The following is a 15,539-nucleotide window of genomic DNA, read 5'->3' as shown; positions in this document are numbered from 1 at the left end:
TTCGTTTTTTCAGTGAATATCTGGGTTTTTCTTTCAAAACCTATGTTAAGATCTTATTACCATAACTAATTAGAAAGTCAGTTTTAACCTTTGTTTTTGTGAATATATATGTGTGTGTGTGTGTGAGTGTGAGTGTGTATATATATATATATATATATATATATATATATATATATATATATATATATATATATATATATATATATATATATATATATATATGACCAAGGCCTCTGGAAGGCTTAAACGTTATGCTGTCCGTTTCAGAAAATAAATAATTACTCACGGAAATCTGGGTCTCCTGTTTCTTGACGGTGCCGCGGCGGGATTGAGTCTGCTGCATTGTGCGTTGAAACCTGTGTGGATATATATATATATGTGTGTGTGTGTATGTTCACTGAAAAACACAAAAGCTACAGAGACGTTATAGTTGGGTTGAGATATTTACACACCTAAAACCATAAAAATTCATCAGTAATAGTTATCTCAAAAAACGATAACTCATGCCCGTGCCATGCACAGTTTACTCATCAATAATTTTATTGCAAATATTGCAGTGATATTGTCAATGATGTCATAGAACATGTCATGACTGATGTAATATGTGGGGTAATGAGCAGTGCATGACGAGGGTGCGCGTTATAGTTACATTAGGGCACCCCCTCCACATGCAGCCAACCCCATGCTGCTCACGGCCTTTGATGTTGCACAGTGGGGGGGTTAGCCACAAGGCCCTGTAGTCAACCCCCCAAAGGCAGCCATCCAGTGGGCCCCCTCCTCATGCCGATTTTGCCCCCCCGGTGACCCCATCGGTAGGCTATTTTGGGCCGGCGACCCAATTCCCGGGGCCTAACACATTTTTGGGGGAGGGGGGCACACTTCCCTCTCAGTGGGCTGATTTTGGTCCCAGCTACCCCCATCTCCTGGTGCCAAGCACCATTTTTAGGGGAGGGGCGTATGTGGCCCCCTTGCCCGGGCTGCTTTTGGCCCTGGGTCTTGCTCCCATGGGGCCCACAACTATATCAGGGTGGGGCACGCGGCTTCCCTCCCCATTTCATATACAACTGGGCCGCAGAAATGAGGTACCTGTGACCCAATGTGGCCCGCAAAAGTGCCCCCATCAGAAATCGTCCGGGGGATGTGGTCCCCGGGGGGCAAAATCAGCCTTGGGAGGTGGTGGCTATGCGCGCTCCCCTTCCCCCCAAATCTATACCCCCCTCCCAATGGGACCTGGCCTACACAGGGGGAGGGGAGGGGGGTGTTGGAAAAGAAAAAAGTGTAGATGACCCTGCTTGTTTTTTTTTTTTCTTTTCTTGTTGTGGCAACATTTCGTAAAAATATCAAATTAAAATGGGGTTTTGACTCCAGGCGGGGTCGCTGTTGGGTCCCACCACCAGGCCTAGAGGGTCAATCAAATCCTACCCTGCCGCCTTGTTTTTTTTTTTTTCTTTTAATTTTTTCTTGGTACTCAGCAGAGTACAAGTGACAAGACAGCTGCCACACCTTCCTGGTTGAAGGGGTAGCAGCCAATCTCTATGAAGAAAAAAACGTGTTTTGGAGCCCCACTTTTTCTCAACCCTCGCTTGACGAATCACCCCGAAACTTTCCAAACAGAAACTGAAGTGTGTGGCAAACTAATTTTGAAAATTTCGTGAAGATTCATCGAACATAGCCCAAGTTATTAGCAAAACAAAAAACGCTTTGCTATGGAAACTAGGTGCGAACTAGAACTTCTATTGGAGGCCTCTTGTAGTAGATAGAAAGATAGATAGATATTAATCGGAACAACTAACAGTTAAGGTAACTTTATAGTTTGGCGTTAAAATGAGTTAAAAACTAATGCCTACACATTTGAAAAATGACTGTAATTTGACAGTTATAGTTTAGAGACCTAACTATAACTTACGCCTACGCCATACACTGCTTATGAACTCACATATTATATCACTCATGACACGTTAAATGACATCAGAAATTACATCTCCAATGTGTCATTCCTGACAAATAACTACGTTATTCGAGCTAGAACTACTAGCAAAATGTTAAGAGCGAACAGTTCTGTGTTGAAATAAGTTAAAGAAAGAGTGCAACTAGTGTGAGTTGCTTACTTGGTTCCAAATATAATTTGCAGGTTAAATCAAAGTCATGTTACCAAAAGAAGTGAGAAAAGCTAAAGCCTATGTTTACAGTACATTATTCACGTGTGGATTTCTGTGAACATGCTGACAAGAATTTGACAAAGATCGACAATTTTTTTTATGCTAACTGGAGATTTATAATTGCAGCTAATTATTTCCCCTAGTTTTAACTGGTACAGAGCATCTTGCATCACCCATCTGCGCAGTAAGGGAGGAGAGTGGGAACATAACTAACACAGACAGGTGCAAATGAGGCCTTCCCAACATATTAAATTAAGCTGTTTTTTTAATGACTGAAATAAGCATCGCAGATGTTTAGCGATACCTAAAGGCTTCCTTTGATGAAAGTTAATGACCTAGTGAGGGAGAAGCTGGATGCGCCGTTAACAAGCGAGTAAACTACAATGGTACTTTGCATGGGGTAAAGCACTAGGGATGGATGGACTGCCACCTGAATTTTATGTAGCACAGAAACCGAAACTGGCACCTAAATTGTTGTTTATGTTTGCAGAGGCTTCCCGGGCAAGCGAATAGCCACATACAGCTAGGAAGGTAATTGTAGATAGCACTGCCAATGGGAGAGCAAGATCCGCTTGATGTTTTTTCATACTCTGTTAAATATAAAGTATAACATTCTTGGAACGGTGAAGTAGAATGACTCCTGCCCCATATGAGAGAGTTGGTCCATCCAGACAAAAATTACTTTCTACCGGGACGAAATGCACATGTCAAAATTTACAGGTCGTTTCTTGTGTTAGATTAGACAACAGCTACATCTGGACATCAGGCAGTGGTGTCCCTTGATATCAAGACGGCCTTCGATACCTTATTATGGCTTTTTTTCTTTGGAGTACTGCGTGTCATGGGATTTTGAGTAGCCATTTTAAAATGCATGTAATTACTATAATACAAGCCCATGGGACATGTCCGCACAGGGAGCATATACCCGCCGAGCTGAAACTTACATGGAGGCATGCATTGGAGGTGCCCTCTCTCGCCACTGTTTGCAAAAGCCACGGAACCGTTGGATTATGTAATGAGAGAGATGGTACTGGACTGGGGAGTGCAACTGCTGAATGAAATAAATATGATCCCGTTCTATGCAGACGATACGCTGTTTTTCCTTGACCGTAACCAGAGCCCACCCAAGGTGAGGGAAACAGTACAGTGCTTTGGGGAAGGGTCTGTCATCCGCTTGAATTGGAATATATGTATGTATGTATGTACCTCAGCTCTTCACACTAGTGGGAGGTGAAGAGTTTTAACAAACTGGGGGTTCACGTATACCGTGATGATGCATAGTTGCATACAGTGAATTTGGGGAGGGCGTTGACATCTGTTATGGCGTCTATCCAATTCAGTTGTAAACTACCATTGTTGCTATTAGGACCGGTGGCTGTTATAAAAAGGTTAATCCTCTCGCGACAGGTAAAATATTTTTTGTTGCGCCTATTGATTTTGTATAGGTTCTTCTTTGCGGAAATTAATGGGATACTGTCAAGTTTGAAATGGGCTCATAAGAGGAGACTTACTATTGTAGTGTGAATGCAACTGATATAAGAGAGTGGCATGGAAACTCCAAATCTAGAAGCTCATTGTATGGCTGCACAACTGATTAAAGTCAATGAGGTGGTTGGGGTGTCCTGAAAATCTTAGATGCAGAGGTATTCAGACAGTGCTTGGTGAGGCCAGTGTACTCACTGTATTATTGGCTAGGCCTGACTCTGTGACTTGTACCTCATTGAGAGCATCGACCCACGGTTGTAAAAAGTGTGCCTTAAATACAGGGATAATGTACTTTCCGAAATCCGCCTTTTGGAGTCTCACAGTTTCATAACATGACTTGTTTATACAGGTAGAAATTGTGGTATGATTCTGGGATCAGGGTAGTTGGTGACCTATTTGCAGGGGGCAAATGTTTCTCCTTTTAAGGTCTCAATGAAAAATATGGTGTAACAGGGGACCACTTTTGGCCTATAATGTGGTGTGGTACGAGTGATACAACAGAGGTGGGGGGGGGGGAAGAGTGTAAGACTGACAGGGTGGAGATGTTGACTAAAGTATTGACTGGTGGGAGGGACTATGAGACATGTAGTAAGAGCTTTAATGCAGGCTATAGCACCCACCGTTTAATCATATATAACCTGCCTGAAGCAGAGATAGGAGGATAACTTAGAGAGGGATTGCGGACAGGGGTTGGAAATCCATGTTGGCCTACTCTAAAAAGATGACATTTGACACCCATTTTATATGGGGGCCTGGCTATGACTGCCACCAAGATGGCTGCAATCATTTGAGGCTCCGGCAACCCTACCTCACCTTTAATTACCGCCATCATTGCCTCATGTTATGAATGCTGCACTTTGTGGCGATACCATGGGACGGGGGCTGCTGCGGGACTGTGACACAGGGCCTACCACTCTAGTGGGAGGCCTCGGACACAAGATGCACTGCGGAACATCATAGAAGACTATGTGCTTTGTGACTCCTGGCGCTCCCTCTACCCCTCTGTTTCAGGACTTTGTTTTTATTCTGCCCCCAACTCTGTCTGGACCGGACTGGACTATTGGCTATTCTCTGCCAATGTGGACCTCTGGTTGTGGGAAGTTAAGGTCTTACCACACACACACTGTCAGACCATAGCCCGATTCTTTTCTGCCTTCATGTCCCTTATGGCTGCAGCATGGAATGTACTTGGAGATTGTCTAGCGAGTCCTTTTGGGACCCGGTGTACCGTGGGGAGGTGCTCACTGCTATACTGGAATATTTTGAGCTGAGTGTGGGATCGGTGGAGACGCAGGTCACACTTTAGGAAGCCTTTAAGGCCTTTAATCGCGGAGTGTATCTCCAAAACGCAGACATTTTACTTGACATTCGTTCATGGCATGGAGTCCACCTTTTGTGGCATTGACAAAATGGCCCCCAGGGTGGGGATCCTTGATTAAATAGACGTTCAGCGTTGTTCACATAGTTCCTTGACCTTGCTGACCCGGAGTTTGCCCAAATGGGGAGGAATACCAGGGCTCGCCATTACAGAGACAGAGAGCGCCCGGGTCGCACTCTTGCCCACCTTCTGAGACCCAATCACTCACAGAATAACATCACGGAGCTGTCCTCGTAATCTGGACAACAGTTGTCTGATTGCGAGGATGTGGTGGTGGAACTCCATCAGTGCTACCGGAGTCTATATGCATCCTGTGTCTCCGATCTTTCTTCTGATATATCTTCCTATCTTGAGGAGGTGGCGATGGTCTGGCTGACGGATGGCCAACGCCAATTCCTTGTCGAGCCTATTACCGCAGAAGAAATTGTACAGGCAATTGATAACTTTGACGGCTCAAAGGCTCCCGGATTGGATGGCTTGACAGGGGCCTTCCACAAGTACTTTAAACATATACTGGCTCCCCATCTATAGGCGTTGTTTAGTGAAACCTTGGCCATCTACACCTTTCTTGTTCTCCTACCCCCCTCCAACTTTCATTTCCCTGAATAGGCTTTTGTATGCCAACCCTGTGGCTCGCCTCCGTGTCAATGGCTCACTCTTTGTGGCGCTCCCTAACATGAGGGGAACCAGGCAAGGATGCCCCCTCTCTCATTCCCTTCTTTTCATCATCACTATGGATCCTCTGGTCCACTGCATTCAGGGCTGTCATTTGCACCGTGGTCTCCAACTTACTCATGGTCCGCTCTTGCTCTCCCTATTCGCGGTAAACATCTTGCTTTTCATTCGATATCCATCTGAAAACGTGTCCAACTTGGTGCAGGAGGTGATCAGATTTGGTGCTCTGTCTGGGCTCCAAATCAACTGGGCCAAATCAGAGCTGTTTCTGTTCACCGCCACGGCGCAGCCGACACAGGCTGATTACTCATTTACTTGGGTAGCTGGCAATACAAAATACCTTGGCGTATGGCTCCATAGTGGCAGGGATCAAGTTCTACAGCTAAACTACAGAAAGGTAATGTCCAAACTTGCCTCCGAGGTTGACCGCTGGATTAAGCTGCCTTTATCCATTGATGGTCGTGTATCTATCATGAGTATGGTCATACTCCCTTGTTTTATATTTTTATTTTTTAATATTCCTATCGCACTACCACACACTTTTTCTGCTTTCTGCGTGGTCTTCCCCTTCGCCTCATGTGGGCTGGTAGTCGCCCACGTGTCTGCTGGGACACACTCATTCTCCCTTTTGAGCACAGCGGGCTTGGGGTATCCACTTCTCCTTGTATTATATGGTCACCCAATGCCAGTACTCCCATTTCTGGTATCATCCGGACGCTGGCAATCCCTATCTGAGACCAGACTGGTCCCAGTTGGGTGATCTTCCACACGCTTTAATCTTGCCGAAGAGCATCTCATTAGACGCCAAGGACATCCAGACAGTGTCCAAGACTTGGTGGGCATGGCGTAAATTGAGGCAGCTTCTGGGTGGGGTCCTACTTTATTCCCTGGCTCTCACCCTTGCTGATAATCCCTTGCTCCCACTGCCCAGAGAAATGGTCTTACATCGAGTGTTCCGCCGCCACAACATCTCCTCCCTGGGTGATCTATTCCCGGACGGCCAAGTTGTACAGCCGACTGCGGAATATTCCCTGCATGACTTGCCCTTGCTGGACCGTTTCATTATTCGTAGACTAAATAATGCATTGCGTTCTCTGCTTCCTACTTTTCCATTGCCCCAGAAGATTTCCCCCTTAACGTTGGTTGCAACCAGTGGGGATGGTGATCGCCTAGTCTCCCAGCTTTATAGTACTTGCATCTCCCTAAAACCTGATACCACGGCAAGGGTTCGATGGGTATGGGTGAGGGACCTAGGTGTCCCCTCATGGATAAAATATGGACATATTACTGTTGACAAATCAAGAATATTTTGTGGAATTGCAGACACTTATTACTGTATTCTAAAATTATTTACCGCATTTCTTTCACCCTCGGATATTGCTAAAATTGACCCCACCAAATCTGATATATGTGTCAACTGCCATGTCCCCATGGCTGACTTCGCCCATCTAGCCTGGACCTGTCCTGTGATACACACTTCTGTCTTTGCACACGTCTCTGCAATAGCTGTCATGGAGCTATCCCCAGGCATTCTTCTTGCACTTTTGGGATACACCACAGACATACCGCGCTCCCAGCTAAGCTGGAGATTGCGCTCCACTGAGGCTGCACCGTGGCTCTCTCAACTTCTGCCTGGCTCAAAAGTATGTAATTCTGCGAAACTGTTAGCGAAGATTACACAGACTTGCAACCTCCCTCTTCCTATCCTATGGCTATCTGGGGGCCATTGCGCAAATACCGCTACAGATTAGACCCAGACTACCCACCCCAGGGCCATTCCACCGCCTCTCCTTGAAAAACAGCCCTCCCTTTGTTTTTTTTGTTTTTTTTAAAGTTTGATTTATTGAAGAAAATAAAGAGGGAGGAGAGGAGGGAGGAAATGGGGAGTAAGAGTTACAGTAAGCAGATATATAAAATAAGCAATACAACAACAATTCTCATGTAAAGTAAGCATAACAAGCATGAGGAATTTATGAACAATGGTATGTGGATATAAATGAAAGGTAAAAACAATATATCGAAAATTAATAGGTACAGCAATCAGGTAATAAGAAAATCATGGGGGTTTACGTACTTCAACCGTGGTGAGATCAGGAGAAGGATATGCAGGAGCAGTGGAAGAAAGGTATGTTACCAAGGGAAGCCAAATCAGGTCCCGTTTAATAGCCAGGGATATAGGGGAAACATAGTTGGTATCCAGACGGTGATGAAAACAGACCGCATTCCACCAAGATTGGTAGGAAATATTTGCAGCTTGTTTCCAGTTGGATGTGATGGTATGGATAGCTACAGCTATAAAGAGGTCAAGTAAAAGATAATGACTGGGAGAGAGAGGAAGTTCCGGTGAGAGGGAACCTAGAAAAACTAGTGTAGGGGAAAAGGGAACCTGGAAGTGAAATTTTTTTTGTATTTGCTTCCAAACTAATTGCCAGAACTGAGCAGTAGGAGGACAGTCAAAAAGCATATGTTTGAGATCTGCAGGTGAATGAGGACAAGACCAACAAGTAGAGGGAGTGTCTGATGAAAAACGGGAGAGAGCCAATGGAGAGAATAAAGTTCTGTTATAAATGAAATATAGAGTTTGGGTGGTATTAGCAGCTCTAGAGGTTTTATGAAGTTTAGTCCATATCCTGTCCCAAAGAGGTACAGGCCAAGTCTGAGAAAAATCGGATTCCCAGGCAGTCTCAATACGAGACTTCAGTCTATCTTTAATAAAGCGGAAAGAGTTATACAGAGCAGACGCAGAAGGAGAAGCTTCCAACAAGAGGGAAGTGGGTCTACATTCTAAAGGAACATCGCCGGAGGGTGAAAGGGAATCAAGATAAGAGATCAAGACTGGAAGAAGGGCAGCGTGCTGTGCTCGGGTAGAAGTGGGCAATGAAAAAAGGGATTGAAGTTCCTGAAAGGAGAGAGGAGTACCCTGAGAAAGCAATTGAGAAATCCAACATAGTCCTCGAGAATGCCAAGTTTTCCAGAAGATGGAGCGGTTACGGACTTTACGAAGTGAATTGTATTAAATCGGTTGTTCGTGTATGGAAAGGCGGGAGGGATAAGACGAAGATAAAAATGGTAGAAGTAGATTCCGAGAATGGGAAATGATAGGCGTGCGAAGCCGAGTTAAGGAAGATGTAAAGGACATGAATTCACGAAAAGTAAATGGAGAAATGAAGGAGGATTCTATACTCAACCAGATAGGAGGATAATGAGGAAGGACAGAAGAAAACCAGCGGATTGATTGTTTCAAGGAGAAGGCTCGGTGATATTCCTTAAAATTAGGAAAACGTACTCCGGAGTGAGCCTTATCCTTTCGTAAGGAAGCAAGAGCTATCCGAGGACGTTTGCCATTCCACAGAAATTTCAGTAATAAAGAGTCAATCTTTTTGAAGAAAGAAATTGGGATGTGCAAAGGGAGCATGGAGATAGTATAAAGAAGAAGGGGGGATAACATCATCTTTATAGAATTGAGCCTGCCCCACCAGGATAAAAAGAGCGGATGCCAACGGGTAATAGGGTAATTACCCTCCCTTTGTTTTGAACTCTTGTGTTTCCTCATAATTACTGATTTGGTTGTTCCATGCTTGTCTCTACCTATACCTTTGATGCCTTTGGTTATCTTGATTATATTTTTGTGCATTAACATGATCGATGACATCCTAGAGTTGTGTCTGCAAGCTGTGTAGCTCTATCGTTTAGTTTTGCTTTATTTTTAAAAAATCAATAAAGAAATGTAAAAAAAAACCCACCTGTTTTATATTCACCCAATTCAATTGTGTGCTTCACGCATACTTCAGCAAGGATTGGAAAGATGTACCCAGGGCACCTGCTGTGTGCCACAGATGTGCACACTCATTGCCTGACTTTCATTCAGATAGTATGGGAGTGTCCACAGATTAGGCAGTATTGTACGATGGTGATGGAATGGATCAAGGAGGCGAGTGATCTGGATTCGGTATTGGGGATGTGTTTACTTGGACAGATAGCAAAAGCTAAGGCACAAACCATATTGTAATTTTATAGATCTTTCCATGGTAGTGGCCAAAAGAAATATTGCCATCGTGTGAAAGACAAATAAAGTACCTGATGGATTGATGTGAGCAAATGGTCAATGGCAAGATAGTGGCCCTACATAAATTCGGAATTCAAAGGGACTAGTAACTTTTAGCACTTCTGGTGATGCATAGGATGTGATTCTTATAGTTATTGAGGCCAAATTGGACATTTATCTCCTGCGAGGGAACTGCACGTGATTAGTTTACTGTGAATTGCTTACCATTAAGTTAAATGAAGTCAAGAGAGAGTATAGTGTTGGGATGTGGAACGAGCTATGAATGTGTGAGATGTCACCATGCATATAATGGCTGCTGGTGGTCCTTGCACCTTCTTATCCTTACTGCATACTGGGAGCAAAGAAGAGATCCTGTTATTATCTAGATGCATTTTGGGGGACGGAGGGAGGGAGGGTGGTAATGGAAAGTGGGGAAGTTTGATTATATATCAGTAAAACTATTGACAGTGTCCCTGGTTGGAATTTAATTAGTTGTATAAAATCAATAAGGAAGTAATGTAAAAAAAAAGAATGGTTCAGGGTAACTTGTGTAACTTACTTTTACTTCTGTTATGTTGTGTTCCATGCAGACCTTTTGAATGTTTGCGGGGGTGTATGGAGACTGTTTGTTTTCTAATATTATTGATGCCCTTTGACAAATTTGCACGAAATTTGGCAGGAATTCACGTTTAGCTTTCTCTTGGTATAGCAAGTTAAATACCATGCAGGGATACCAGGTTTCGTGCAGATCTAATAAGGGATGGAGGGTAAAAGTTTGAGTGAGATGTCGGGGAAAAAAGCTTTCCCTTACTAAAAACTAATATCTGCACAACAGTTCAGATAGAGACATTATCAATAGTCACCACACAGTCACCTGTTAAAGGTTAGAAAACAAATCATGAAAATGTTCCATAAAAAAAATTCTCTTAAAATTAAAGTTAATAGTTATTGTTCATGTAGTGCAAAACATTCATTTTGTCACCTGAAAAATCTAAGAAATACAATGCAATAACAGTTAAATGTATTATACTTTGATTGCAAAACCTAAAATTAATTTGTTATGGCATGATACTTGAAAAGTAATCATATATAACATCACCAGTGAAATGAATGGTGAACATCACTGATGTGGTAATTGTATGCACTAGTTTTCTTTTAATTTATTTGTTTAACTGATTTTTTCAAAAACGAAGGTAGCTGTGTGGTTGTGCGACTGTTTTAGTGTATCATAACCACTTTGTCAGTTTTTATAGTGACTGTATGGCTGTATGATAGTTGGTGTTGCCCTTTGCTGGTATGTCTGTGTCCATCTGTTTGTAGTGGGGGCATATGCTGTTTGTGTGATCCTAGATTGCGGTGAGTGATAGTGCCTTGATGGATCTGTCATGGTGTATGACTGCGTGCATGCCTGAGTGTGTGTGTTTGATGGTTGTGTGGGAGTCTGTTGGAGGTCCAAAAATGTGTAGTTGACTGCCTGCCTACAAGTCTTTTCAAGCTTTACAACCTTCCTCAAGTCTCATCTTTGCTCTTTGGTATTTTCAGTAGAAATGGCTGTGCCTTGCAGACTGTGAAATACCATGTCCCTGGATGGGATATTTGGCGTTAAGTGGAAATTTGCATGTCTTCAGTTTGGGAAAGGTTGAGTTTATAATATTGTTCAGTGATTTGAAGCAGAATGTGCATCCCCTTAGGGTTCTGTGGTTTTTCATACTAAGTCACATCTCACCATCATCAAGGCTCAGACAATTCAAAACCATAGATCAGTCTAAACTCGTGTGACAAATATAAATCACAGTTTTCACTTTGTCTTCACTTATGAAACAAAAAAAAACATTTACAAGCCCTGTGTGAAAAGATAAGTGCACCCTTACTCCTGCCTTATCATTTAAAAAGGTTACTTTATTAACCTGTTTGGTTCACCATTGCTCGTGTGCGGAGGACGGCTCCAGGCTCTCCCATGAGGCAGGAAAGCCCTCTGGTGTGGGAACCATAGGGATTTGCTTTAATTTATTTTAGCCTTAGGAGCTGGGAAGAGCTTCCCCAGCTTCTGAGGCAATTAATTTGTTTCCCCTGAAATAATGATTAACGTGTGTGGTGCTCTGACGTCAATTCAGTGAAAATGAAAGGGGCCTTTTGGCTCATTTCAACTTTAACTGCTTCAGTGCTAGGGTGCATATATTAGGAAAGCGAGTATCTTGAGGACCGCCGCAGGAGGGTGATCCCCAAGCAAGGTTCCACCCACTAGACCACCAGGGACCATTTTAAGGGGTGGGGCAAATGTTCCCTCCTCTCCCAAGGTATTTCTGCCCCTCCCAACAGTGGGGGCAGATTTGAGGTTTTTGCCTCCAATCTTCACCTAGGGGGATGGAGGCAGAAAACCCACTAGACACCAGGGATTTTTTCTAAAAAGCAAAATGGGTGGAGGAGGCCCTTCCAGGCATCAGGCCTAACCCCCAATCACCCATACAACCCCAGCAGTATTTCTGTCCCCTATCGGAGGCAGGTAGGGGACAGTTTGCTCCAATCTGCCCAGGCAAGGGGCACCATACCCACCAGACCTCCAGCGATTATATTTGGTGAAGGGAGCGCACCCTCACCCAAAAGCCCCAGGGTTGTTACCGTCAGTCTGCCCGGCGGGGCTGGGGATCGGCAGCAGAAAGCAAAGTAGACATCAGGGACTTTTTGGTTGGAGAAATGGGTGGTGGCACTCGCCTAGGCATTCATTGGGCCTAATTCCACCCCTCAAATGACTACGCTAAATATCTCCTTGGGCAGACAAGAGGTCCTTAGCTCCAGTGTACCCTGGTGGGAGGGGCAGAAAGCCCACTTGACGCCAGAGTTTTTTTTATTGCTAATGTAACTTCCTGGACTGAAGCATCCTCATCTTTTTGTCAAGAAGGGAAATTTTGATTTTGGATGCTTTTTTAAAAATGTTATTAAATGCAAGAGGGTAGTAGAGTTGGGCTAAGTCCCAATATTGTCTTACTTCTATGCTGTATGACTGCACCTTTTGTGCTAGGATCAGCTGCCACCTTGGGAAACCTACCAAACCCAGACATTTCTGCAAACTAGACATCCAGGGAAGTCCAAGGTGGCATGCCTTGCATGGATCCCATAAAGTTGTCTTACCGGCAATGCCCTGCAAACCTTAACCTTTGCCCGAATTGCATATTTACCTTGCATTTCTGTGATGTGAACTTCTAGAATTAACAGGAATCCACAAAATTCCTACCACCCAGCATCTTCCTATTTGCCCTGATGAAAATGCTACCTCACTTATGTGACTTGACCTAATGCCCCCTACAGGCACAAATCAAACCAGGGTCAATGATAATCGCACTGCGAAACTCCCATTGACCTTGAGTTGCTGTTTTGTAAAACTCATGACAAAAATATGGGCATGGGGGTCATTGTATTGTGGAACCAAAAAGGTTGAACCTATGCCAACAGTACTGAGCGTTCAGACAAAAATAAATTTTGGCTTTTCTCATTGAAGAGATCATATGAAAAAAACAATTTTAGTAAACATGGGTGCCTGTGGGGTACTAATTCTTATTTAAAGAAGGAATTGTGCATTGACATTAACAGGGATTTTGTGAAAGAGGACAGTTTTGATTAACATTGATATAACACAAGTCATAAGGAGGACATAGAAAGGTTAGCAGAGGCATCTATTAGCCGGGTGAAAGAAAAACAAATCCCTGGATCTAATTTTTTAACATTAGTCAAAATTATAAAAATGATTTGCTCAAAATTCCTGCATGATCTATAGTAGTGGGATTGAGACGGCACTAAGACCAGCGGGAAAATGTTACTTTTAAGTACCTTTATCTAACAATATTAGGAATATTAACAATTCTTTGTTACTACACCTTTACAAATATATTTAAATAAAATGCTACATCATGTTACACATCACATTTCCTAATTTGTACACTTTAAAAGTAAATATGTTTGTGTCTAATTCATTCTATAACCGTTTTTAAGCCTAGGATCCAAAAGCAAAATAACTCTCTTTGTGACAGCCCGTATCAAGTCAGAAGCTGTTGTGATTTTTGTGATCTTCATTCTTTAATCGATAATTCAGACTCCTGTATACACCAGTCGTTCTTTAAGTCCATAATGTTAATTATATATTTTTCCCCAAACCCACTGCTACCCCTTCCATTTAAAATTATGGCAGAAAACCAAAATGGAACATCTTAAACTTTAATCTTAACTCAAAGTGTGGGTATTTGCTAAATACAATTACACTTTTTATTATAACAACATGTGGGCAATATGGATTTGATTGAAATCTGGTTAATTTCTGTCTCTAGTGACCTTTTTTTCAGATCATGCTTAAAAGTAGTCTTGAAATACTTTAGATTATCTGAAGAATATCTGATTTGATTACCCACTAGACCTGTTTGGGAGAAGAGTGTGAAGTGTATGCTACATAGTACAGCTATGCCCTTGAGCTCCTATTAGAGTGTTTATAATTGTATGGGTGACATCAAATAACACATTTAATGAAGACTGTACTGGTGATATCTTGACAGATCTGAACACAATATGGGGGAATCTTTTATGTTTATTAAATTTTTGTATAAAGCCTTTTATTGATATTTTTAATATTAGACCATACATTACATACTGTGTCCACCCGTAGATTCTCCCTCCTGGAACTTTTCTCCAGTTATAATCTACATCCAGTCTCCGGAGGCAGTGGGCTAGCTATCCTAGTGTCTCCCTAGAAGTAACTAACCCAAAAAGTGAAAACAACCCCCAACTCTAACTTCTCTGAGACAGTCCGTCTGTGCTGCAGTATGTAGCTATACGGGGCTTGGGTAGCTACCCCAGTACCCCGATGTCCTGCGGACGATCAAGGCAGATAGTGGCGCACAATGTGTCCGGCAGATCACATGTTGGCTGGCATCAGGTTTAAGACCCACATGGAGTGTCACCTCCTGCTGTCCAGCCCTTGTCCCTGTGGGCTTGGGTGCCCCTGGACCTAATTCTACCCCATTCACCATCACCTTACCTCCTTCCCAGTATGGCAGAATGCTTGAATCAATCTAGATCATAGCTATTTCCAGTAACTAAATTGGTGCTGCAAATACAAGTGTTGGGATAACCTGTGCTTGATAAGGTGCTATCAGTAGTTCGAAGAGAAGTCACCGTGTATGTAATAAAATCACACTGGGCTATTTAATAAAGCTGTGCATTATTATTTCAATCTATACATTTGAAGAGGCCAACAGCAACTTATTTTCAGACTGACCTCACAAGCAACAGTAATGTGACTGTTTCAAGATCTACTCATTCAGCCTTGCACTTATACAGGTCATAGAACTATTAGATAATATGAATTGGATTTTCATTCAATGCACTTCATAATGGTTACTCCTACAATATTTCTGGGAAGTGTGTATAGATCAGTGTGATTCCACGGTTTGTTCATTGAATATCACTGCATTATCTACATAAAACATTGCAGGGGATGTTCTCCTTACCCCAACTTCAGTTGAAAATAAGTTTCTGTTGAATTGATATGAGATGATCAGAAATGTATATCACTACTTCATAGCCATGTGTTTCCTACTTCACTCTGTTTTCAGAAAACACCTCAGCTGGTACTCTTGGTCCAAAGTGTTGTGAAAATGAGGTGTGCACAATATAACATCAGAGACCTCCATTTGAATGCCTTTCTTGACAAAACACTAAGTAACACCAGCCCTTTAAACACCATTAAACACAAAAGTTGATGGGAGGAGTGCTTGCAATATGTCTAACCTCCGGCTATCGCTTGGGGTAG

General features: G+C 42.9%; 1 protein-coding gene across 2 annotated transcripts in view; it reads left to right on the top strand.

Annotated features, from left to right (window-relative positions):
- The window catches only part of JAG2 (jagged canonical Notch ligand 2), a 319,544-nt gene that overhangs the window by 115,193 nt on the left and 188,812 nt on the right, over positions 1–15,539 (top strand). The gene's annotated exons all lie outside the window — the stretch shown is intronic.

The sequence above is a fragment of the Lissotriton helveticus genome, chromosome 9 (genome assembly GCF_964261635.1).
Source record: "Lissotriton helveticus chromosome 9, aLisHel1.1, whole genome shotgun sequence".
NCBI classification, from domain to species: Eukaryota; Metazoa; Chordata; class Amphibia; order Caudata; family Salamandridae; genus Lissotriton; species Lissotriton helveticus.
This window is presented reverse-complemented; position numbering and strand designations above follow the sequence as displayed.